Consider the following 27,894-nt stretch of genomic DNA (forward strand, 5'->3'; position numbering starts at 1 on the left):
TACCTGGCCCTGCGCCATGCTCACAATTGTTATGCTTAAGCCCATTGTTGCAGCCTTTGTGTCAATCCATCTCCTTGAGGGTCTTCCTTTTTTTCTGCTGACCCTGTACTTTACCAAGCAGGATGTCCTTCTCCAGGGACTGGTCCCTCCTGACAACATGTCCAGAGTATGTAAGATGCAGTCTCACCATCTTTGCTTCTAAGGAGGCGCTCTGGTTGTACTTCTTCCAAGACAGATTTCATTCTTTTGGCAGTCCATGGTATATTCAGTATCCTTTGCCAATACCACAATTTGAAGGTGTCAATTATTTTTCGGACTTCCTTATTCATCGTTCAGCTTTCACATGTGTATGATGCGATTGAAAATATTATGGCTTGGGTCAGGCACACCTTAGTCTTCAAAGTGATATCTTTGCTTTTCAACACTTTAAAGAGGTCCTTTGCAGCAGATTTGCCCAACGCAACGCATCTTTTGATTTCTTGACTGCTGCTTCCATGGGTGTTGATTGTGGATCCAAGTAAAATGAAATCTTTGACAACTTCAATCTTTTCTCCATTTATCATGATGTTGCTCATTGGTCCAGTTGTGAGGATTTTTGTTTTATGTTGACACGTAATCCATACTGAAGGCTGTGGTCTTTGATCTTTAGTAAGTGCTTCAAGTCCTCTTCAATTTAAGCAAGTAAGGTTGTGTCATCTGCACAACGCAGGTTGTTAATGAGTCTTCCTCCAATCCTGATGCCCTATTCTTCACATAGTTCATCTTTTTGGATTATTTGCTTGGCGTATAGATTGAATAAGTATGGTGAAAGGATATAACCCTGACTTTAAACCATGCAATATCCCCGTGTTCTGTCTGAACAACTGCCTCTTGATCTAAGTATAGGTTCCTCATGAGCATGATTAAGTGTTCTTGAATTCCCATTCTTTGCAATATTATCCATAATTTTTTATGATCCACACAGTCGAATGCCTTTGCATGGTCGATAAAACACAGGTAAATATCCTTCTGGTATTCTCTGGTTTCAGCCAGGATCCATCTGAAATCAGCAACGATATCCCTGATATCCCTGCTTCCACATCCTCTTCTGAATCAGGCCTGAATTTCTGGCAGTTTCCTCTTGATATACTGTTGCAGCTGCTTTTGAATAATCTTCAGGAAAATTTTGCTTGTGTGTGATATTAATGATTTTGTCTGATAATTTCCACATTCTGTTAGATCACCTTTCTTGAGAATAGGCATAAATATGGATCTCTTCCAGTTGGTTGGCGAGGAAGCTGTCTTCCATATTTCTTGGCATAGACCAGTGAGCACTTCCAGCACTGCATCTGTTTGTTGAAACATCTCAATTGATATTCCATCAATTCCTGGAGCCTTGTTTTTTGCCAATGCCTTCAGTAAAGCTTGGACTTCTTTCAGCACCATTGGTTCCTGATCATATGCTACCTCTTGAAATGGTTGAACGTCAACCAATTATTTTTGGTATAGTAACTCTGTGTAATCCTTCCATCTTCTTTTGATGCTTCTTGCGTCATTGAATATTTTCACTACAGAATCCTTCACTATTGCAACTTGAGGTGTGAATTTTTTCTTCAGTTCTTTCAGCTTGAGAAATGCCCAGAGTGTTCTTCCCTTTCAGTTTTCTACTTCCAGCTCTTTGTACATGTCATTATAATACTTTATTTTGTCTTCTCGAGCCACCCTTTGAAATCTTCAGTTATTTTACTTCATCATTTCTTCCTTTTGCTTTAGCTGCTCAATGTTCAAGAATAAGTTTCAGAGTTTCTTCTGACATCCGTTTTGGTCTTTTCCTTCTTTCCTGTCTTTTTAATGACCTCTTGCTTTCTTCACATATGATGTCCTTGATGTCATTCCACAACTCTTCCAGTCTTCGGTCATTAGGGTTCAATGTATCAAATCTATTCTTAAGATGGTCTCTAAATTCAGGTGGGATGTACTCAAGGTCATACTTTGACTCTCGTAGACTTGTTCTAATTTTCTTCCGTTTCACCTTGAACTTGCATATGAGCAATTGATGGTCTATTCTGCAGTTGGCCCCTGGCCTTGTTCTCACTGATGATATTGAGCTTTTCCATTGTCTCTTTCCACAAATATAGTTGATTTGATTCCTGTGTATTTCATCTGGTGAGGTCCATGTGTATAGTCACTGTTTATGTTGGTGAAAAAAGGTATTTGCAATGAAGAAGATGTTGGTCTTGCAAAATTCTATCATGGGACCTCTGGCATTGTTTCTATCACCTAGGCCATATTTTCCAACTACTGATTCTTAGGGATTACAGCCTAGAAATTCTATGGGAGAGTTCTTCTTTGTCACATGGGGTCACTATGAGTCAGAATCTGTTCAATGGCACCTAACAACATCACGATCTTACCTATTTTTTAAAAACAGCCTTTTTTTCTGGTTGTAAAACCAGTGAAAGATCAGTATAAACAATCTGAAGTAATGAGAAGTATAAGGAAAAGTAAAAATCACTCACCATCTACTTCTTGGATATTATCTATGATAATACTTTTACATCCACCTTCCACATTTTTCTCTATGCATTTGTGTACTTAAAAAGGAGGGTTCTATGTATCTATTTGGTTTTATAACCCATTTTTCTTAGCTTTATTGAGGGGTAATTTACAGACAGTAAAATGCACCAATTATACATATACAATTCATTGAGTTTTGTCAAATGCACACTCTTAACTGCCACCATGCAAAAATCCTCTAGCCCTATCATGTACCATTCTTTGTTTTTACTCTGTTTGCTCTAACCTTACCATTGTTCCATTTTTTTTTTTTCTTTATTCATGCCAGGCTCATTTCTGCCTCACATTCTTTGCACAAGTAAAATTACATATGCAACTTCCATTTGTGGCACAAATTTGTTTTCTATTGAACAACACTGATAGTCACTGGCCAGCAAGGAATCACTCTTTTCATTTACCCTTTCCCCTATTTCCTTAAAGCAAAATATAATCTTTTCTTGTTTATGCAAGTTTCTGAACTCTTAGAAAAGAAATGATGACTATTGAGGTACGCAAGTTTGTTTTTCCTGTGTTAAATGATGCTAAACTTCAATGTTTTTGTTTGCTGGTTTGTTTTACATTTTCCAGTAACTGTTTAGCTTTCACGTACTCACGTATTGTTTTCTACTTTTTTAGAGTAATAACTGCTACTTTATCTTGAAATTAGCCCCTTTTTAATCATTATCATTAACCTCCATGTGTTATATAATGTAAAAGCTGTTTGGACTTGTACCTCAATAACAACAAATCAGCAATGAGTACAGATGAAATGCTACTAAAAATAAAGTATTTGAATATTAATACTTGATCTTGGTGACATTTATTTTGGATGGCCAGAGCTCATTTTTCTTTTTGTTTCATTGATTTTTTGGCTTTATTTTCCAGATAATGCATTCATAGGCTGTAGTGAGTTGGAGGTAATTTGAGGCTGTTCAAGGAAGAGCACAATATGATTATGAGATGGTGGCATTGCACAAGAAGCTATTTATTGGGGCTGAAGCATTGAAAGCTGCATGAGGGAGGTGATCCCACACAGCAGGAGGTTTTTCAGAGGCAGGTTGTTTGGGGAGCCACCAAAAGTGGAGGAGGGCAAGGGAAGTCCCAGGGAAGAGGAGAAAGGGCTTACATCTGCCTAGCTGATATCCTTCTGCAGCAAGTTGTACAGTCTGTGTGACAGCCACAACTTGGAGGCCCTTATAATTCAGGGTTTTATCTGATCTGTGGCTAGCAGATGCTGGGGACAGTTTTGTGGGGTGCGTAAATCAGGAAGTCTCTTAGTGGCTAAAAATCTGCTTATTTAGCCTATTTTTTAAACAACGGAATGTGTACAGATTTGAGTTTGGCACTGGTGGAATTTTTTGGGCTAACGGGTCTCACTCAGATTGCTATGAAGAAGTTAACAACTTAGAACCAATACACAGAGGTCGTCTTTGGCTCTTTTACATAACAGGCTAAGATCCCCAAGGAGCCCTGATGGAGCAATGGTTAAGCTTTCAGCTGCTAACCAAAAGGTTAGCAGTTCAAATCCACCAACCACTCCTTGGATTGTTACAGGGCAGTTCTACTCTGTCTTACAGGGTCACCATGAGTCCGGATCGACCCTATGGCAATGGGTTTTTTTGGTTTTTCACATCCTCAAAATATTGTTTGTCAGAAAGGTGTAAATGGTTTTCAAAACAAGAAGAATGATTATAATGGTAGGAGAACTCTTAGGTAAGAAATAATGTAACAATTCTTTCATTCCTTAGGAGACTATTTCCTTTAAGATATGAACGTGCTTTTGGATTTTCTTTAGTTACAAAAATTCTCAATTGGGGTCTGACAAACTATTGTGAAATCACTATTTAACCCAAGTGGCTTTCCATACTGGAAATATGATTCATTGCACAGACATATACAAAAAACAGTTACACTTGCGAACAGCCATGTGAAAGGACAGACATGTACATGAAAATTAAGGTCTGTTTTCAGGAGGCAGCTTAAACACCTAACTGTTTAGGGAAAGGCAGTGGAACATATGAGCTGTGATTTTATTTTTCTTAAGATTTTTCAGGAAATGGAAAATAATGGCAAATCACACCCATCAAGTTCCAGTAACTCAAAACGTTTATTCTCAGTCTACAAGGGACTCAAACAAGACCTCTTATTTTGTAATGGCATTCACTGCTCCGGTCTTGTAAGAGCAGCTAAACTTTTTCCTTCTCATATTCTCTCTAATGAGAAAGTGGTATCTGAGTTTAGACTAATTTGGTTTTGAATGGCTGCTTGGTCATCTCCTATGTGAAAGAAATGAGTCTTTTTCTACCTGGGGAAAAGATGAAGTTGGAAATAGCCTTTAGTCATAAATCATAAAAGTCATTTGCTGCTTCATAGATAATTATCACAACTGCCACTAAATATTAAAAAGTTGTAAATATTGTCTGAAAGTGTTTATTTATGGGAACTCTATGTAAGTCAAAAAGGGGGCTTGTAGATTGGGTAAAAAAATATTTTTTCCACTATTTTAAGGTCTCAGTTTGTCCCACAAAGTAAAATCAGAAAGATTGTAAAAACAACAACATCTATTAAGAAACACTGTACACTTTTAATCTTTTTTTTAAAAAAGTGCTCAGATTTTGATTAAGGCCAGGGTTGGGCAAGTTCTAATTTCAGTTGGGAAAATACAACCCAATTAGAAAACGTCTCAAAGGAAGGTGTGAAATAATTGGAAGTTTGAAATAACAAATCAAGTCCAGGAGGTTGTGCAAAGAGTTAGTCTTTAGCAAGACCACAAATTAGCAAGGTATCAAAATATCTGTTCAGGGACCCAAAAATTCTGTTTAAGATGAAAACATCTTGAAGGCAAAGCCTCCTTGTAGGGCAAGAAAAAAAAGTCTGAAGCTTGAAAACTAATTGCCTTCAATTCATGGGCTAGAAGGGTGGCTGGACAAACACGTCTATCGGCCAAAAGCTCCACTTGCCTAAGAAGAAAACAAAACCCTCTCTTCTTGAGATTACCTTTATAAGGTATATACATTAAACATGGTCATGTATTGCCACTTTCTGTTAAATAGATTTAGCACTTCTGACACAGGACCTTAAGACTGGCTTGCCTAGTCTCAATGTTCTGGGTCTTTATAACTGAGAAATTTTTGGAATTTATACCAAAGATAGTTCTTTTTTTTCAGAGTTTACAGAGACAATAGACTTTTTTTTTTTTTTTGAATTTATCATAAATAGCTATTTTCATTTCTTTACTGTATGATGTCTGGGTCACTGTCTTCACCTCCGTCTGTTTAAAAATCAGTAAGCCCTAGTTTATAGGTTGTCCTCCCTAAATGTTGTGAAGGGCCAGCACAGAGAGAAGGCTGTTAAGAAGGACTTTCTTCTCAACCACGAAGCTCACTCTATCTGTGGGGATATGCTAGACTGCAAATAACAGTATGCCCAGGAGCCCTGGTGGTGCAGTGGTTAAGAGCTTGGCTGCTAACCAAAAAAAAAAAAAAAAAGAGTCAAAGAGTCGGCAGTTCAAATCCAACAGCTGCTCCTTGGAAACCTTATGGGACAGCTCTACCCTGTCCTATAGGGCCACTATGAGTCAGAATTGACTTGACAGCAAAGGGTTTGGCTTGGTTTTGGCTACCAAGGTGGCTTTTTTCTTCTCACTTAACGAGGTCAAGCAGTTTAGTGGCTCAAACATACCACCAAAAATCACACGCTTTCTCTTTTACTACTTTACCATATTAGAAACTCTTCTTTTTGCCCCTTGGCTACCAAATGGCTTCCTTCTGAAGGCAGAGGCAAAAGGAAAGCAAACAAGTTAGTCCACCCCACTTATCAGTTCATCATGAGCTTTCCCATAAGCCTCTTTCCAATAATCCCTTAATGTTTCCTTGAGCACACTGGGTCACATGGCCACCTCTAGCTGTAAAGGAGGCAGTAAAGTTAGGAACAGGATTAAATAGTTGGCTTAGGCAAAAATGTCTGGATTTCAACACTTGCCATCCAGACTAAAATCAGTGTGTTAGCAAGAAAGATGAGGACTGTGAACATGGGATAGGAAATAGACCCACACACATTATATCAAATAAGTCACATTTCTAGAGGTGGCATATGATCAGGAACCGATAGTGCTGAAGGAAGAAGTCCAAGCTGCTCTGAAGGCATTGGTGAAAAAACAAGGCTCCAGGAATTGAGGGAATATCAATTGAGATGTTTCAACAAATGGATGCAGTGCTGGAGGTGGTCACTCATCTATGCCAAGAAATATGGAAGACAGTTTCCTGGCCAACTGATTGGAAGAGATCCATATTTATGCCTATTCCCAAGAAAGATGATCCAATCGAATGTGGAAATTATAGAAAAATATCATTAATATCACACGCAAGCAAAATTTTGCTGAAGATCATTCAAAAATGGCTGCAGCAGTATATTGACAGGGAACTGCCAGAAGTTCAGGCTGGTTTCAGAAGAGGACGTGGAACCAGGGATATCATTGCTGATGTCAGATGGATCCTGGCTGAAAGCAAAGAATACCAGAAGGATGTTTACCTGTGTTTTATTGATTATGCAAAGGCATTCGACTGTGTGGATCATAACGAATTATGGGTAACGTTGCGAAGAATGGGAATTTCAGAACACTTAACTGTGCTCATGAGGAACCTTTACATAGATCAAGAGGCAGTTGTTCGGATATTGATTGGTTTAAAGTCAGGAAGCGTGTGCGTCAGGGCTGTATTCTCTCACCATATGTATTCAAAATACATGCTAAGCAAATAATACGAGAAGCTGGACTATATGAAGAAGAACGGGGCATCAGGATTGGAGGAAGACTCATTAACAACCTGCGTTATGCAGATGACACAACCTTGCTTGCTGAAAGTGAAAAAGACTTGAAGCACTTATTGAAGAAGATCAAAGACCACAGCCTTCAGTAGGGATTGCACCTCAACTTAAAGAAAACAAAAATTCTCCCAACTGGACAAATGAGCAACATCATGATAAACAGAGAAAAGATTGAAGTTGTCAAGGATTTCGTTTTACTTGGATCCACAATCAACAGCCATGGAAGCAGGAGTCAAGAAATCAAAAGATGCTTTGCATCGGGTAAATCTGCTGCCAAGGACCTCTTGAAAGTGTAGAAGAGCAAAGATGTCACCCTGAAGACTAAGGTGCACCTAACCCAAGCCATGGTATTTTCAATCGCATCATATGCTTGTGAAAGCTGGACAATGAATAAGGAAGACCGAAGAAGAATTGACACCTTTGAATTGTGGTGTTGTCGAAGAATATTGAATATACCATGGACTGCCAAAAGAACGAGCATATCTGTCTTAGAAGAAGTACAGCCAGAATGTTCCTTAGAGGCAAGGATTGTGAGACTGCGTCTTACATACTTTGGACAAGTTGTCAGGAGGGATCAGTCCCTGGAGAAGGACATAATGCTTGGCAGAATACAGGGTCAGCGGAAAAGAGGAAGACCCTCAACAAGGTGGATTGACACAGTGGCTGCAACAATGAGCTCAAGCATAACAACGATTGTAAGGATGGCTCATGCCAGGCAGTGTTTTGTTCTGTTGTGCAGACATTTGGTATAATCTGCTAGGCTACCTGTAGGATGGTTTTTCACATGATCTCCCAAAGTCCTCTTGAAGAGAAGTATGTTGAGAAAGAATCCGTTATATCATCCCAACTCCACAATCTCCTTGCTTCAAGAGCTAACTCTCTTGATTTTTCCATGTTTATGAGGAGTGAGAAATAAAGCAACAATGTCTTATTTTTTTCCCAACTCATTGAAAACCTTCTAGAACTAAGCTTGGGGTTCATGAACATAAAGTCAGCCTTTCACAAATATTACTAGGAAAGCTGATCCCAGCAACTCAGAAAATTCTTCTATTTTCATAATCACTGTTCTTTTTCCATATTATTATGGTGATTTCTTTTTGTTCTTGCTTTTTGTTGTCCTTTTACTAATAAGCCTCAAAAGTTCCAGAGAAATGATATAAACCCATTCCTGTGCAGTCCCTCTTGACTCCCAGTGGCCCTATGGCAGATATAAATAAACTAAAATAATGTGTTTATTCAGCCCCAAATCAAGCTCAATATCTCTTCTTAGGATAAATAAGCCATGGAAAGCATAGGAGCTAGAAAGCATTGAAATAATATCATCATAACAGACATTTAGAAATTAGAAAAGGAAAAAAAGAAAAAAAGTGGAAGACCTAGATAGCCTCAGGTATTAGGCTGAGCCTTTTTACCCCACGTCATATAATCATACTTATTCTATAAGGTGTGTGTGCTTGTACTTCTAGAAAAGAGAACAATGAGGCCTCGTTGATCAGAATTAAAATTTAAGTCTGTTTGATTCCAGAGCTTGTGTTTTTTCTTCTGCCTCTGCTCTCTTAATAGAAAAGAAACAGTTCTTAAATTAGCCACAAACATCCAAACTATTGAATCCACACATCTAGAACTTGAGAGGGCTAGAGAGATGCTTAATAAAAGTTAACTTGAAAATAAGTCAAGATCCCACTATCCATCCAGCCAAAGCATTCCTGTACCAATTTTCTCTGAAATTACCACAACTATTTCAATGCCTGTGTGCAATTTACTTTCTGCCTGAAGCAGAAAATAAGAGCTTTATTAATCTTTTGATAATGATGTCCTTTGAATTTTGCCATACTTTATATATATATGGTCCTTAAAATAATTAGTTGTGCTCATCTTTAACAGAAGCACACATTTTTCATATCCTTTCAGAGACCAGCTCCCCATAAACAAATGCTTCTTTCAGGTCTTATTTGTGTGTGTTTTAGCAGTGGGTATGGTGAGTCTTCTAGGTTGTCTAGGTGCAAGGCAAGCATTGAAGGAGTGGTCCTGTGTCAGGAAAGCTATTTTGGACAATTAGATATAAATATGACCTTGTGGAAAGTAAAGTCCAATCTTTCTATTAAGTTTATATATTCTTGGAGATACCGCCTCTGCTCTATATTATTTGTCTCCTCATATTCCTCCGTCCCATTTCTCTTCCTCTAGTCTATTTCAATTCAGTGTTATGCATTCCAGTTAGAGTCCACCTAATTTGATTCAGCCATTGTTAATCAATCCTACGTAACCACACCAGGATTATAGCAGGCTATTTGATGGTGTAGTGGTTAAGAGCTACGGCTACTAACCAAAAGGCCAGCAGTTTGAATTCACTGGGCACTCCTTGGAAACTCTATGGGACAGTTGTACTCTGTCCTCTAAGGCCACTATGAGTTGGAATCGACTTGATGGCAATGGTTTGGTTTGGTTTTTGGTATGTGGCATGGAGATAAACAAGTATTATAATTCATGGAAAATAGTGCACCCATAGATTCATGAAAAAGTAGGGTTGTAATATTATGGAAGTCATTTATTCTGGTTAGTTTGGTCAGCAAACGTTTGGAGAAGAAACTCAAATCGGTTTTGAAAGATGAGTATAAGTGAGTTAGGTGGACAAAGAAGAAGACGTGAAACTCTATGGTAAAATTTGGGAACTATAAGTACTTGCAATGACTGAAACTCAGGCTACACAGGGAAGAGTTATTTTAGTTAGATGAGTATGGGCAAGTAGAGTAATGACAGGCCACAGAAAACACTGGTCATCATATTGATGCATCTTGCTTTTATCCTTCAGCTAGTATGGAGCCTCAAGAGGTTTTCTCTAAAGTCTTCACGTGACCATATTTGTATTAAATAAGAATGCTGTGAAGAACAAGGGATGAAGCCAGGAGCTCCAGGTATTTTAATCATCTAAGAATGAGATGATTAGACCCTGGTCTATGGTAGCAACCTGGTGGTGGAGAGGAATAAAGTGATACGAGAAAAAATTTGGAAGATAAAATCAACAGAGTCTTGAGTAGACAGTAGATTTTCTTTTAAATGAATCAATCAATTGCTGGTAGAATTTTCCAACTTGAAAGTTCTGATCAGACAATTAAAAATATCTGGTTAAATATAGACAAACAACTGGTTTTTTAAAATAGATGTATATGATGCAACTCTTTATTAGTTCTAATTATAAAAGTCTCCACATTTATGGAGTTAGTTGCATATGTTTTTTAAAAAAAATCTGTAGTGCAAAAGGAAGAAAAGTTTCCTTAAAATTTTATTTTTATTTATTTTACTACTTCAGCTGTTCTCTAACATTTGAAATTCCAAAATAAGTACAAGGAAGCAGAAGTGGGGGGAGGGGGGACACTTGGCTTGTACTCAAATGTCCAGGTGTCTCAAATGCAAATGAGCAAGGATACAGTCTCCCCTGGCCTCCCTGGGAGGTGGCAGTGGCTCTTATACCTCCCATGCATCATGCAACTTAATACGAATCTGTAGACACCAAGCATAACAGAAAAGATGCCAGCCTTCACAGAACTTGTACTTCAGGTTAGTCAGTATGAAAAAGTAAGTACATTTTTGTTCATTGCTTACTGTTACAGACTCTGAGGTACATTGTACAATGAAAAAAAAAGTGGGGGGGAACCTGGGGAAAAAATGGATTACTCAATAAAAGGCATTGAGAAGAACAGGTAGCCATAGCAGAGAAAAGGTGGATTGCACCTAACATCTGGGAGAAAGGCCTGGTGATCTGCTTCTGTAAACATTAGAGCCAAGAAAACCATATGGAGCAGTTCCACTTTATAACCTACTTTATATACTGGGGTCACCATTAGTTTGAATTGTCTTGAAGGCAACAGGTTTGGTTTGGTTTGGTTTAATAAGTTCATGGTAATTTACTTGGTTTCAATTGAATGGCAAAATATTAAGCATAAAGATCACATTTGGGTGGACAGGAAGCTGTTGAGTTAATGAAAAATGGATTCTAGAGAAAGTGATTCTTGGGACTATTTTGTCCGTAAATAACATGGCTGTTTATTCTGATATTTATATGTTACCCACCAAAATGAATCATGACATAGCTCTGTGGTCAGCAGAAAGCAATATGACCCTATAAACCACCCGTTAGACAAGGTGGCTTATCTAATAACAAGCAACCAAGGGGTAATTTCAAGGTTTGGTCAGATCTTTAAGTAGCTTAGAATAGAGATTTTCAAAGGAGCATGGCTCTAATAAAGACCTACTTCTTGTTACCAGTGAAGGGACACCATTTAAGAGGGAGAAATGGGAGAAAGGAACCAATTCTTTCACTCAACAAATATTGTTTGTGTGTCTATACCATGTTATCTCTTGGAAGAAGGAAAACCAGAATGCTCCTTAGAAGCAAGGATGGTGAGACTTTTATTTCACATACTTTAGACATATTATCAGGCAGGACCAGTTCCTGGAGAAGGATATCATGCTTGGTAAAGTAGAGGGTCAGTGAAAAAGAGGAAGACACTTAATGAGATGGATTGACACAGTGGATGAAACAATGGGTTCAAACATAGCAATGATTTTGAGGATGGCGCAGGACTTGACAGTGTTTTTTTCTGCTGTACGCAGGGTCGTTATAAGCTGAGACCAACTCCATGGCACCTAACAACAACAACAACAATACCATGTTAGAAGCTGATCTGGGTTCTGTGATTAAACATTACAAACATAAACCTTGACTCCATAAAACTTACTAAAAATAAAGAAGATAATTTCAGATACTCTAAGTACTGTGATGATAAGTAAAGCACAAGAAGGGGATATGGAGTGCTGGTGGGAATGAGGGGCTATATAGGTAGGGTGATTAAGGAAGGCTAGCAGAGAAAGTGGAGTTTTAGCTCAGACTTAATTTTTGATGGAACCAATCATACAATGATCTAAGAAGAATGTTCCAGGCAGAATGAAAAGTAAATTCAAAGACCAGCAGCATGAACAAGTACATTGGCGTATTGAGGAACAGCTGGTGATGGCTATGCCTGCTGCAGAGTAAGTCAGGAGAGCAGTGGTAAAAAATGAGACAGGACATGTATGGCCTCAGAGGTCAGCTTAGGAAATTTATATCTAATTCTAAACAGTATGAAAGATTTTGGTGGATCTTGAGCACGGGAATGACATGATCTGATTCTTGATCTTAAAAGATAATTTGACTCTTTATGGAGAAAAGATCACTTAAGAGTGAAACAGGAGGTCAGTTCAGAAACTTTCACGGTATTCCAAGTAAAAGAGAACATGGAGGATTTAAGTGCTGAAAATGATGAGAGGTGAACTGAGTTGGACTGTATTTTGAAGTTAAGAAAATAGGACCTATTGGTGGATTTGACATGGGGTAAGAGGAAGGGAGCCCTGGTGGTACAATGGTTAAGAGTTTGGCTGCTAACCAAAAGGCCAGCAGTTCAAATCCACCAGGCACTCCTTGGAAACCCAATGGGGCACTTCTACTCTGTTCTATATGGTTGCTATGAATCAGAATCGACTCAATGACAAGTTTGTTTTTTTTTTGTCAAGAGAGGAATCAAGGATAATGTGAAGATTTTTAGTTTGGCAGTGGTATCCAGCATCAGTGGGAATGGCTGTGGAAATGGCATATTTGGAGGGAAAACTATAAGTTTTTTTTGGTCATGATAAACTAAGGTGCTTATTGGATGGCTATTTGATGTTCAAGTATTGATATTGATTGCATACAGGAAAAACAACACAAACTTGGGAACTTAAATATGGAAGTCATCAGTACATGGATGGAGCTTAACTCCCAAGACTGGATAAAATCACCTACTAAGAGAATGTATAAAGAAAATCAAAGGACCAACAACCACATTTAGGTTGAGAGTCAGCAAAAAAGACTGCCAATGACATAGGAAGAAAGCTTATGTCCTAAAAGTCAAATGAGAGAATCTTTACCTGTAGCAAATCCTTCTATGAGGTTGAGTATGATGAAAACAGAGATTTGGGAACACAGTTTGTTTTTGACTCTAGTAAGAGCTATTGCTTGGTAATGTACAGGGTCAGCGAAAAAGAGGAAGACCCTCAGCAAGATGGACACAATGGCTGCAACAATGGGCTCAAGCATAACAAAAGTTGTGAGCATGGTGCAGGACAGGGCAGTGTTTCATTCTGTAGTACATAGGGTCACTATGTGTCAGAACTAACTCGATGGCACGTAACAACAACAATAAGAGCTATTTTGGATTGATATTGATAAAAGTTTGATTGCAGTGGATTGAAGGAAGAATAAAAAGTGAAGAAGTGGAGAAAACACAAATATATACATGTTTAATGAATTTTCCTTTGGAAGAAAACAAAGAAACACAGCAGTGGCTTGAGAAAGACATCTAATATTGTGCAGTCCTAAGTCCTCTGTGAAAATGCCTTGCAAATTATGGAGTAATTAGGAAAAAATATTTATATTCTTTCTTAATATGCTTTCCTGTAAGATGTGTGTATAGGTGTGTGCTTGTTTACAGTGCTGTCTGTGCTCAAATTGAATGTACAAGTATATGGGACTTTATGCTATACCCCAACCACAATTGCCAGTTTACTTCTAAATGTCGTCCACTTCAGTAAGGGCAGCAGAAAACCTAGCCTCTGAGATACATAGGGTACTATGTAGATAATGCCAGAGCACCGATTGTACTGTCTGGCTTTTCTTGGTTAAACAAGCCCTCTGTTGACACTTGACTTAAGTGTGATTATCCCCAGTTGAAAATTTGAGAACCAGACCATTTAGCAGTGGATTGATGCTGCATGTTGCTGAGTACCCTGTGAAAAAGTTCACTGTGAAAAGCTAGCACACAGCACCTGAAATTCATAATAACTCCAGAAGTGAGCTTGGATGCACTCCTTGTTTGTGGGGTTGTCTGACCACTAAATGATTGATGAGAGGCCTTAGTGGATGAGACTGTTGATTCACTGAAATGTGTAAAATGAACGTTTCCTTTTCTTGTCAATATAAACTACCAATGTATGGTCAGTGTATTTAAAAGGTTGGTAACGTGAGTCTTTGTCAGTGCTCCTCTGTGTTTTATTTCTCTTTGCTTTCCTGGAACAACTAACTGTAATGAAACTTGACGTCTTAGTGGTAAAATATTTTTACTCTCCTCCTCTGACCTTATTGTACATTGAAAATGTGCATAAGCTCTGCTAAATCACCAGTCTTAAAGTGTTTAGAGCTTCTTAGGTTTCTCAAAGGTGATGATGGGCCCCAGTTTATTTGTTTTCTTCTGGAAATGTAGAGCAACCCGACATCAATGAAGGTAAGCAAGATTGGAATTGATAGCTGGTCTTCTTAGTGGATGCTATGATGGGAGTTCAAGATCTCATCTCCAGGACCAAGGCTCTTTATTTTCCCAGCTGGTGTTGACTGGTGATGAGTTGAGATTCAGTCTCTCCCTAAGAAATGCTCTCAGAAGAAGATAGCTGCGTTGCCCAAGGTCTTATCACAACGGCAACCCACATCCAATAAAAGACCAATAAGAGCCGTACAAAAGCCTGGCCATCTTGCTTTAGCTTGGGGCAACTCTCAAGGGCCTTCCTAGTTCCAGAGCTTTCTTTGAGATCAGCTGATGGGTTAATTGTAATGCATTGCTGTTCAAATCCTGCCCACTACTGCTTCTTTCACTCCTTCATAGGTGTTGATTCCAAGGGCTCCTCAACAAACTAACTGCAAGCAAATCTCCGTCTCAGAGTCTGGTTCTTGGGAAACCTGAGCCAAGTCCATTTTAGAGTGTTTGGAAGCAGGGGTATGCCTAGGGTTGGTGTCCCCCAGTGTGATAACTCGTGGTGTCACCCCCCACTATTGATCTCCTCTGGTTCCAGACCATACAGAATCCTTAGTAATATTTTTTGTACTAACGTTGCTTGTAAATCATAATCCCATATATCACTTTTTCCTTTAGTTACTACTTTATTCTCAAAAAAGTTATTGATATAGGTTCACAAATATTAGTTACCACAATATTATAGCTAAAACACTAGAAAATTTGACACAATCAGTGACTATAAAAACGCTGACAGCAATGAAAATGACAGCACGTGCTTGTAACTTGTGCAGATGAAATCACGTGATTCAAAGCATCACTGTAATTGGGTAATAATGACAGCTCCGACCAGAGCGCATTAAAAGGTTCAAAAAGTAAGTTAACATAGAGTTTTAGCCTTGTAGGTATATCGATACATGTAAGCTGGGATTATGAAAAAATATTTCTGCTGTTATAACTACAGGGATTTTTTTATAAAAAATAATAAATTTCTCAACTGCTCTGACCCTGGGTCACAATAGAGGGTCCCAGGCAGAGTGGGAGAAAAATGTAGAACAAAAAATCAAATTCATGAAAAAAGACTACACTTACTGGCCTGATAGAGACTGGAGGAATCCCTGAGACTATGGCCCTACGACACCCCTCTGACTTGGAACTTCAGCCATTCCCAGAAACCACCTACCTTCCAGCCAAGCAATAGACAGGCCTATAAAATAAACAATGACACCTAAAAAGAACCTACCGCATAGAACAAACATACAAAACCAAAAGGGCAACATTTACCCAAAAGTAAAGATGAGAAGACAAGCCAAAAAACAAAACAAAACAAAATAAAACCCATTGCCATCAAGTTGATTCTGACTCATAGTGACCCTAAAGGGCAGAGTAGAACTGCCCCATAGGGTTTCCAAGGAGCAGCTGGTGGATTCAAACTTCTGACCTTTTGATTAGCAGCATAGCTCTTGGGGGTAAGAAAACCAGATGAAAGGAAACAAGGAACCCAGGGTGGAAGTAGGGAGAGTGTTGACACAGTGTGGGGATTGCAACCAGTGTCATGGAACACTGTGTACAATTTGTTGAGTGGAAAACTAATTTGCTCTGTAAATTTTCACCTAAAACACAATAAAATATTAAAATAATAATAATACATTTCTTCTAAAAAACTGCACAAAAATTTTATAGAGAGCCATTTGGGCATCACCCCCACTGAGAGTGTCATCTGGTGTGGTCCGCACCCCTGCATCACACTAGTGGTGCCACTCTTTGGAAGATGAGCAAGTTATTCCTAAAGATCTCTGTCAGAAGTGTGAAATCTAATCCTATTGTGGAAGGCCTCTTTAATGGATCAGGGTACAATCTCCCCCTGCCTCTCTGTGTAAACAACCAGAAGGACAACTTTGCATCAATATCTCTTTAAGAACATGAGATTTGGAAAGACGCTGAAAGGACCTAGTAGCTGCTAGGGCTTAATGAGCTTGCCCAGTGCTATTATTTGGCACCAGTCTTTGCTTTCTAATAGTTGACTTCAGCAGGATGATAACCTAAGGCAGTGTTTCTCAAACCTGGGACACTTGTTTAAAAATTCAATTCCTGGACTCCCCTCACTAGATCAGATTCCCCAGGAGAGGGTCTGGTAATTTGTATTTAGTAAACATTCTAGAAGATTCTTATAACCAGGCAACTTTGGGAACATGAAACTGTGGTAAAACTTCTATCAGACACTGCTATTGAGAGGAACTATTTTTATTAAAATAAAAAAAACGAGTTCTCTGTAGCCAACTTTCTTGCCTTTTGTTACAAGCCACCTGACTCAAAGATGCCGAGGCCCAAACAAGTACCACTTCTGATCCCATATTGGTTACCACGAAAACCACACTAAGGAAAACAGTAAACAAATTAGATGTGCAGTTTTCAAAGCACCATTTGTTCATCATGGAAATGGAAGCACCCTGGCGATACAGGAATAGAGTCCCTTTGGAACTGGAAAGGTGGACGCCTGGATGCCTTGCCCACGTGTTCAGGATTTAGGATTGGATGTTGACAAAATAACTTTAATGCCTGCCTGTGTAGACTAAACCTGAGTTTGTCATTTTGAAATAGGTATTGGATGTACACTCACAAGGAGCCCTTCCTTCTCAGTGTTTCTTGAGGTTCCAGTTTTTTTTTCAGTGAACTGGTGTTCCTCCTTAACGTTGTTCCCCAGGTTATAAAAGGCAAGTCAAATGCTGGTTAATGTATTACATGCATAACCGTATGTTAATTCGCTCCTACAGTATGCTGTGGCACTTTTTATTGGCTACCCATCAGAGTAAATTATTTTGATGCTTGTTTGCGCTAAGCAGAAAAATCGTTTTCTTCATTGCATGAAACTACAACATGTTTTTGATATAGCAAGTTGCTTTAACTTATGAGTGTAAAAATAAAGTTGTTCGTGTAATTCCCGTTGGCTCTGCTAGGAAGTTTGCAATTTTAGACTCAAAAATTAGATTTAGTTACTCCATCTTTCATGGGAGTATTGGGGATATCAGCATTTCAGCACTTTCACATGGTGATAACCAAGAAGTCTGCAGAAAATAAGCTTTATTACATCTATGGTAATGAGGCTTGCCGTTCTGAGGCCTAATATTCCTTCGGGTGTCTCAACGAGTCAGAGCCAAAGTAGCCAGAAGCATGTCTTTTTGACAGTCTAAAGACTTCACAGACATTGATTTCCTATCCTTTTGACACTTGTACGGGGTTGGCGTTTTCTTTATAAACTTACTTCGTTTCCCTCAGGATCATATGGTGGGTTTCTCTAACAAATTTACGGTCCTGGGTGGATTTGTGATCACAAGATACAATCTTTGACAAGTTTCTTTTTTTCCTCCATCACTTGAAACCAGGCTTCGCTCATTATAGGTTTCAGTCTGATTACCAAGGCTTTATTATCAAATTATCTAAAGGAAAATTCTACCCCCGAACAATTCGGAGCCTATGTTATATCTTTTGTGTAGAAAAAAAATACCCTGTGCAGTTATCGTTTACAGCTTCAGATACAATGGCCAGTCTCAGTGAGAATATGAATATGTGGGCCCCTTCAAACAAATCTGTATATCCCTTTTTGTAATAGGATTTAAAAAAATTCTGATAAAAATGCTTGCATTGTCATTACTTATGGTGAGAGATAGACTTATATAAATCATCTTGGCATGAATAAAAATTCTTACGTACTTCAACGAATATTTATTGTCAGCAGACTTTTGGCAATGGAAAAAACAGAGCACATCATATGAAATGGTGCCTTGAACATTTAAACACTTCTAGTTGGGAAACCAATCATTTTAATATTCTAAATTTAGGGTACCTAACATGACACCACAGGAGAGAGATGTGGTAGCCTGCTCCTGTAATGATTACAGCCTTGGAAACCCTCTGGGTCAGTTCTACTCTGTTCCGTAGGATCATGATGAATCAGAATCAACGTGATGGCAGTGGGCTTGGGCTTGGAGTGGAGCATAAACTTCGTGAGGTCTGGGGCATTGTTTGTGCTAAATGCTAGGGAAACAATAATAAGCAAAAGGAGGTAGGCATGCAATAAATACTTACTGAATAAATAAATGAAGAGAAAACAAGAAATGAGAGAGAGAGAGGTTATCTGAAGTTCCTAGGTCAAGATGTTGAATGGGTAATGGTTCTCAAAGTTTGTGCGGTTCAATATGGTAGTCACAAGCTACATGTGGCTATGTAAATTTAAATTGAAAGTTTACTTATTAACTAACCAATTAACTAACCACATTTCAAGCACTCAATAGCCACATGCATCTAGTCATTACTGTATTGAAGAGTACGGACATAGAACATTTCCATCACCACAGAAAGCCCTATTGGATGGCACTTCTTTAGATAGCTAGGAAGATTATAAGCGAAGGAGCAGTGTCACGGATTCAATTATATCCCCCCAAAAATGTGTGTATCAACTTGGTTAGGCCATGATTCCCAGTATTGTACAGTTGTCCTCCATTTGGTGATTGTAATTTTATGTTCAGAGGAGTAGGGTGCGATTGTAACACCACCCCCACTCAGGTCACCTCCCTGATCCAAGGTAAAGGGAATTTGCCTGGGGTGTGGCCTGTACCACCTTTTATCTCCCAAGAGATAAAAGGAAAGGGAAGCAAGCAGAGAGTTGGGGACCTCAGACTACCAAGAAAGCAGCACCGGGAGCAGAGTGTGTCCTTTGGACCTCGGGTCCCTGTGCCTGAGAAGCTCCTCAACCATGGGAAGATTGAAGACAAGGACCTTCCTCCAGAGCCGACAGAAAGAGAAAGCCTTCTCCTGGAGCTGACGCCTTGAATTTGGACTTTTAGCCTACTTTACCGTGAGGAAATAAATTTCTCTTTGCTAAAGCCATCCACTTGTGGTATTTCTGTTATGGCAGCACTAGGTGACTAAGACAAGCAGGAATGGGGATAGCTGCCCCCTAATAAAGCCTCATATTTTCATTTACTTTCAGACAAGTCCTGCTGACTCTGCAGACTTTAAATGTTTTAAATCCATGCTCAACTTTCTTTTAAAAATAGCTTCCTCAATATCCCTATTTCTGTTCTTAGCATTACCACACTATAAGAAACCCATGCTCAAAACCTATTCCCGTGTCTCTTTTTATTTCCATATAGTCAGATTCAAATTCGGTTTATTTTTCCTTACAGTATCTATCGAATGGATCCCTTCCTTCCAATTCCTGCTGTACAGTGACTTCAATAGCTGAGAATATACACTGACATTTACAATAAAAAAAGTTGATTTGCCACAAGACAAAGCAGGTACCCTGATCCCGTGAGGGGAAAAAATCACATCCACAAAAGGCAAATTCGTAATCTATTCCATCATTTTTTGATTTAGTATGTAAATATTACATATTTTGTAGAAATTATTTTTAAAGCTTTATTGAGGTATAATTGTTCTGTCGTTAATTTCCTTTGAGTCTGTTGTGACTCATAGCGACCCCCTGTACAACAGAACAAAACACTGGTCAGTCCTGTGCCATCCTGACAATCTTTGCTATGCTTAAGCCCATTGTTGAAGCCACTGTGTCTTAGTCACCCAGTGCTGCTATAAAGCAAACACCACAAGTGAATGGTTTTAACAAAGAGAAATTTATTCCTTCACAGTCAGGAAGGCTAGAAATCCAAATTCAGGGCATCAGCTCCAGGGGAAGGCTTTCTTTCTCCATCGCTCTGGAGGAAGATCCTTGTCATCAATTTTTCTCAGATCAAGAAGCTTCTCAGTGCAGGAACCTGGGGTCCAAAGGACATGCTCTTCTCCTGGTGCTGATTTCTTGGTGGTATGAGGTTCCCCATGCTTCTCTGCTCGCTTCTCTCTTTTATATCTCAAAGGCATTGGCTTAAAACACTATCTAATCCTGTAGATCTCATCAATATAACTGCCTCTAATCCATCTCATTAACAACCTGCATTATGCAGATGACACAACCTTGCTTGCTGAAAGTGAAGAGGACCTGAAGCACTTACTAATGAAGATCAAGGACCACAGCCTTCAGTATGGATGACAGCTCAACGTAAGGAAAACAAAAATCCTTACAACTGGACCAATGAGCAACATCATGATAAACGGAGAAAAGAGTGAAGTTGTCAAGGATTTCACTTTAATTGGATCCATAATCAACAGCCATGGAAGCAGCAGTCAAGAAATCAAAAGACACATTGCATTGGGCAAATACGCTGCAAAGGACCTTTTTAAAGTGTTGAAGAGCAAAGATGTCACCCTGAAGACGAAGGTGCGCCTGACCCAAGCCATGGTATTTTCAATCGCATCATATGCATGTGAAAGCTGGACAATGAATAAGGAAGACCGAAGAAGAGTTGAAGCTTTTGAATTGTGGTGTTGATGAGGAATATTGAATATACCATGGACTGCCAAAAGAACGAACAAATCTGTCTTGGAGGAAGTGCAGCCAGAATGCTCCTTAGAAGCAAGGATGGCGAAACTGTGTCTTACATACTTTGGACATGTCAGGAGGGATCAGTCCCTGGAGAAGGACATCATGCTTGGCAGAGTACAGGGTCAGAGGAAAAGAGGAAGACCCTCAACGAGGTGGATTGACACAGTGGCTGCAACAATGAGCTGAAGCATAACAACGATTGTAAGGATGGCGCAGGACTGGGCGGTGTTTCATTCTGTTGTGCGTAGGGTCGCTATGAGTCAGAACTGACTCGACAGCACCTAACAACAACAACAACAACAACAATCCATCTCATTAACATCATAGTGATAGGATTTACAACACATAGGTAAATCACATCAGCTGACAAAATGGTGGACAATCATACAATACAGGGAATCATGACCTAACCAAGTTGACGGATATTTTGGGGGCACACAATTCAATCTATGACACCAAGCAAGATGTCCTTCTCCAGACACTGGTCCCTCTTGATAACATGTCCAAAGTATGCGAGATGAAGTCATGCCGTCTTGCTTCTAAGGAGCATCCTGGCTGTACTTCTTCCAAGGCAGATTTGTTTGTTCTTCTGGCAGTCCATGGTATATTCAATGTTCTTCACCAACACTTTAATTCAAAGGCATCAATTCTTTTTTTGTCTTCCTTATTCATTGTCCAGCTTTGGCAAGCATATGAGATGACTGAAAATATCATGGCTTGTGTCAAGCACATATTAGTCCTCAAAGTGACGTCTTTGCCTTTTAATAGTTTAAAGAGGTCTTTTGCAGCAGATGTGCCCAAGGCAATACGTCGTTTGATATCTTGATCTCTGCTTCCATGGTTGTTGATTGTGGATCCAGGTAAAATGGAACCCTTGACAACTTCAATATTTTCTCCATTTATCATGATGTTGCTTATTGGTCCATCAGTGAGGATACTAGTTTTCTTTATGTTGAGGTGTAATTCATACTGAAAGCTGTAGTCTTTGATATTCATCAGTAAGTGCTTCAAGTCCTCTTCACTTTCAACAAACAAGGTTATGTCATCTGCACATCACAGGTTGTTAATGAGTCTTCCTCCAATCCTGATGCCATGTTCTTTTTCATATAGTCCAGTTGCTTAGGTTATTTGCTCAGCACACAAATTGAATAAGTGTGGTGAAAGGATACAACCCTGATGCACAACTTTTCTGATTTTAAACCAGGTATAAATGACTTACAATAAACTGCATATATTTAATCTGTACAGCTTGAAGTGTTTTGACATACACACCTGTGAAACTATCACTACCGTTAAGATAACATATTTCTTAGCTCCTAAATGTACCTTGTGTCTCTTTGTACTCAATCCCTAATTAACTACTTGCTCACCCAATCACCCTCATCACCCACTGATCTGCTTTCTATCATTTTAGGTTAGTTTGCATTTTTAGAGTTTTGTATAAACGTTTATACATAAACGCTATAAAAATCTGAACATTCACAACAAGAATAAAATGGCCTTAACTCAATTTTCCTGACCTTAATTGCATTGTCCTAGTGTCGCTATGAGTCGGAATCGACTCGACAGCAGTGGGTTAGTGCTATTCAGACAGGATGATTGATAGTTCAGTAACAACAACAACAAAAAAAAGATGTAATTATGTCAATACCTCCAACTATATGAGAATAAGCCTATATTATTTATGCAGCACTGTAGAATATGTCTTCAGCCAGCTATCTACTGCAATCTTATTGTTGATATGTGCCATCGAGTCAATTCCAATTCATAATTACCCTGTAGGACAGAGTATAACTGCTCCATAGAGTTTCCAAACCTGTAATCTTTATGGAAGCAGACAGCCACGTCTTTCTCCTGAGAGCAGCTGGTGGGTTTGAACCACTGACCTTTTGGTTAGCAGCCGAACGCTTAACCGTTGCATCACAATGATGAACTTTGTATACACTTAGGGATGTTTTCATCTCTTGACAAGAAGTACAATAGAAGTCATAAAGTTCTAAGGGGTATAGAAGAATATCAGAACCAATAAGATTTATACTTTCACATTTATAGAGTGTTAGTAATTGATAGAGATATTCCGATAAAAACCCATACTCATTGCTGCAGAGTCGATTCCTACTCGTAGTGACTCCATAGGACGGAGTAGAACTGCCCCATAGTTTCCAAGGAGCACCTGGTGGATTCAAACTGTAGACCTTTTGGTTAGCAGCAATAGCACTTAACCACTGTGCCACCAGGGTTTCCGATATTCCAATCGTAAAGCCTATTTGAGCGTACACTTTCTTCACGTTTCCATTCTTCAACATTGATGAAGGTTAAAAGTCACCTCCGGGGATGACATGAAATCAGATGTTTCAGCGGTGTTCTTATTATTATTGGAAGAAACGAAATATGCTGCATTCATATCAGAATGCCATGAAGTCAGTGGGGGCCAGGAGAACCTCAGGAAAAAAATACATCTTCTTTCTCAAGATACCCATGGGGGTTTTAGCATGCTGGGTGAAGCAAAATTTTCTGCAACAAAGCATCATTCACCTTGAACACACAGATGGTTAGTGAAGGTTGTGTCTTGGCAATTTTAACAATCTGTTACTGTAGCCCTGGCTAGCAACTCCGGCACTGTTCGAACTGTCTGGGGTTGTTTATGAAAGGCACTCAGATATCTGGGCATCTAGGAGTTTTCTGCCAAGAAAGGAAGCAGAAACTTTCCCAGACCAGAGTCAGCTGATGCCTGATGTTAAGCTAAGTCAGTACTTCTCAACGTTTAATTAGTTTAAGACTCACTTCTAAATATTAGTTTCCCCGGCTCAAGATCCACGGGTGACTCAATAGGTCCAGAAAGGAGTCTACAAAAGATGAAAAATGGTTATGAAAAATGCACTGTATTACCAAGAGTATATTTTGGAAACAGAGTCGGATCAGTTTTGAATTAAATACTACCATTATTTCATTCGGGTGAAAGCTAATCAAGAAAGGTATGTGTGTGTCTGAGTCTGTGTGTCTGTGAGCATGCCTATTTGAGAGTTGATGGGTATGGGAAAGGTGACAGGCAAGGAATCCGTTGACTTCTAGCTACAGCATGATCACAGGTATTTTTCCATGGTTATGATGGAGTTTTGCTTCCTGAAAATATTCTTCTTGGATAGGGAAATATAGAAAGTATGTATAATATTTCTCCTCCAGACCCAGTGCTCATATGGGAAGGTTAGACTTACTTAATAAAAAGGGAGATTTAACAAAGTTGGGGAAAATATATGAAATCTGTGAGTGAGAGCAATTTGGAAATTTGAGACCCTGGAGATTTCCTTAAAACAAAGAAGAGACCCATCTATTTAGAATTGTTTGGATTAAGGCTCCCTGGTACTGTGGGAGTGGGAAGGAGGGGTTCAGACATTCTCAGGGATTCTTTCAGTTTTGTTTCCATGATTCTACATGAGCAATTAGCCTTTCAGGCTGTTAGCTGTTTGTCAAGTCTCTTTCCACCCACTCACCCCAATACGGTTTCCCCCACGACATTCACCTTCTCTACTGTGAAATGTGTTTGGAATCCATTTGGTTTTCTCTTCTCCACGAATATTTTTTAGGTTTTTGTTTGTTTGTTTGTTTTTCTTCTTTGATTGGAATCCAATGAAGTAGAAAATGTGGATTATTTGAAATTATGGAATGCTAACTCTAGGAACTGAAAGAAAGGGAAATGGGCATGTGTAAATAAGAACCTCTGAGCTTTACGTCTGGGAATCCCTTTCAGATGGACTTTAACGGGATTTATTCATTCTAATTACTTACATTACTCCTCTTAGCTTTTCATATAGTTTATTTTCTCTGTGGCTACTTCAATAGATTTATGCAGCTTGCATATGTCTTAGCATTTTGCTTGTACACGTAAGATTCTAAATTTTAAGAGAGAAGAGACTTATCACTTCCAAATCACCCCACTGCCTTGTTATAATACCTTGTGCACAAAGCATTTAGGGTTGGAGAAAAATTTACAGGATGCTTAGTATTTCTAGACACTTTTTTTTTTTCTGTGATATTCTGTAAAGTGTTCAAGAGCTTGATCTTCAGAATATGACAGACTTGTTTGTGATTCTCAACCCTACCATTTACTAGCAATATGACCTTAACAACAATTTAAATTTTCTATACCTCGATTGGAGCCCTGGTGGCTCAGTGGTTAAAAGCTTGGCTGCTACCCAAAGGGCCAGCAGTTCGAATCTACCAGCTGTTTCTTGGCAACCCTATGGAGCAGTTCTACCCTGTCCTATAGGGTCGCTATGAGTTGGGATGGACTTGAATTGACTTGATAGCAACGGGTTTTGAGTTTATACCTTGATTATCTTACTTACAAATGGGAATAATAATAATAATCCCTGCTTCATGGGGTTGTTATAAGGATTGAATGCATTGTAGAATAGTATTTGGCGCATAGTAAATATTCAATAAAAGTGAAGTGTTGGCCATTACTATTCTTAACATTATTAAGATCTGTATTACTCAACATTTCTCAGAAGAATCATTAACCATTGTTATATGAAGTTTAATAGACAATAAAACTTTGAAATTGTGATAATTTTATATGACTGTAATAATTTATTCAGAGCTGTGATAATTTTCAACTTTGGGACAAGGTTTCTGTACATATTGGCAATGATAATTTACTTAGGGTGCTCGTGAAAAAGAACCACTGCTGCTACATATCCTGGACCACGCGAGGCAAAGTGGCCATATCGCAAACTGTGGCCTTAACTTAAAACATCTGGCCTTTGACTTATTAATGTTTAAGATGAAATTAATGATCTCTTTTCTTTCCAAGGTCTGTATTTGCAAGAGTGAATCAGAGGAAATCAGTCTCAGGGAAAAATATTGATTCCCTTTTGGAAAACTGTGTTGAAATGCACTGTTGTAGGCCTTGTTATTTTTAAGTGTCTGAGTTTTCTTTATGAATTCATTAAAAAATATTTTAGCAGCTCTGGTGGCCCAGTACCTCGTTCCAACATAAACTTACTATTGAAAAGCATGTACCATTTGGCCCACCTTTTCATTTCACGGCTTATAATAATGACAAATTATAGGTGCTGAAGTGATGTTAGATCCTTTAGCATAACCGATTCAGGGCTCATATTATTCTTTTGTCTGAGCATTTTAATATATGGCATCTCTCTCCTGATTGGCAGTTAATGTCCCATATGCTGGAATTAAATTTCAATAACCTGAAGATGATATTACTTTTCATAATTGGCAGTAACACGGTCCTGTCATTATGCTTCAGTTTCAACTCCTCTATAACAGTGATGTCTATATCGCTGTTTTTTCAAGTGATATACCTTGTGGGGCAATTTCAGTTGCTCTTAAGAAAGGACTTTTCTCCTAATCTGTACTCATCTTGATCTGTTGATTCTTCATAACACGAATTTGTCTATATCTCATATTAGGACATACAGAAGATGTGAAAAATGGCTGTATGAAATATTTATCCAGTTTTAAAATTCTTTATTTTCCAGGGATTTATTGAAAGTATATAGAAAAACATTATGTTAATCTTGTATATAGTGACCATGCTAAATTCACGTATTAACTTCTTGCAGATTTGTTATCAATTTCCTTAGGAATTTCTATGTACATGATTGTGTCATCAGCGAAGAGTGTGGCTTCATCCTTTCCAATCTGTCTTTTTTTTTTTTCTTGTCTTATTGCATTGGTTAGGAATAACAATACAATGTTAAATAGAAGTAGTTAGAGCTGACACCTTGGCCTTGTTTCAGATTTTAGGTAAAACAGTATTTAGTCTTTTACAATTAAGTTTGATGTTAGCTACACATTATTTGTAGATGCCCTTATATAAGTTTGAAGAAATTCCCGTTTGTTCCTAGTTTACTGAGAGTGTTCATCAAAAATGGGTCTTGACTGTCCTGACAGGGAACACAACATAGAATCGCTTATTGAGCAGGAGAACAGTGGGATGCAGACCTCGAATTCTTGTAAAAAGGCCAGACCTAATAGTCTGAGACTGGAGGGACCCCAGAGGTCATGGCCGCTGGACCCTCTGTTAGCCCAAGACTGGGACCATTCCTGAAGCCTACTCTTTGACAGGGATTGGACTGGACTATAAGACAGAAAATGATACTGGTGATGAGGGAGCTTCTTGGCTCAAGTAGACACATAAGACTATGTGGGAAGCTCCTGCCTGAAGGTGAGATGAGAAGGCAGAGGGGGCGGGAGCTGGTTGAGTGGACACAGGGAATACACAGTAGAGAGGAAGAGTGTGCTGTCACATTAGGGAGAGAGCAGCTAGGATTACATAGCAAGGTGTGTATAAGTTTTTGCATGAGAGGTTGCCTTGAATTGTAAACTTTCACTTAAAACACAATTTAAAAAAATAGGTGTTGAATTTTGTCAAATTTATTTTCCATATCTATTGAGACAACTGTATTGGTTTCCTTCTTTTATCCTATTAATATGACTAATTACATATTAAATGTTAAACCAGTCTAAAACCCCAAACCAAACCAAACCCACTGCCGTGAAGTCGATTCCGACTCATAGCGACCAGAATAGAACTGCCCCATAGAGTTTCCAAGGAGTGCCTGGTGGATTTGAACCTCTGATCTCTTGGTTAGCAGCCGTAGCACTTAACCACTACACCACCAGGGTTTCCAAATCAACCTAGCAATCTTTTAAATGTTAAGCCAATCTTGCATTGATGGAGTAAATCCCACTTGATGATGCTGTATCATCAAGCTTACATATTTCTGAATTTGATTTGCTAAAATTTAATTTGGAATTTTTGCTTTTATGTTC

This window comes from Loxodonta africana, chromosome 18, assembly GCF_030014295.1.
Source record: "Loxodonta africana isolate mLoxAfr1 chromosome 18, mLoxAfr1.hap2, whole genome shotgun sequence".
NCBI classification, from domain to species: domain Eukaryota; kingdom Metazoa; phylum Chordata; class Mammalia; order Proboscidea; family Elephantidae; genus Loxodonta; species Loxodonta africana.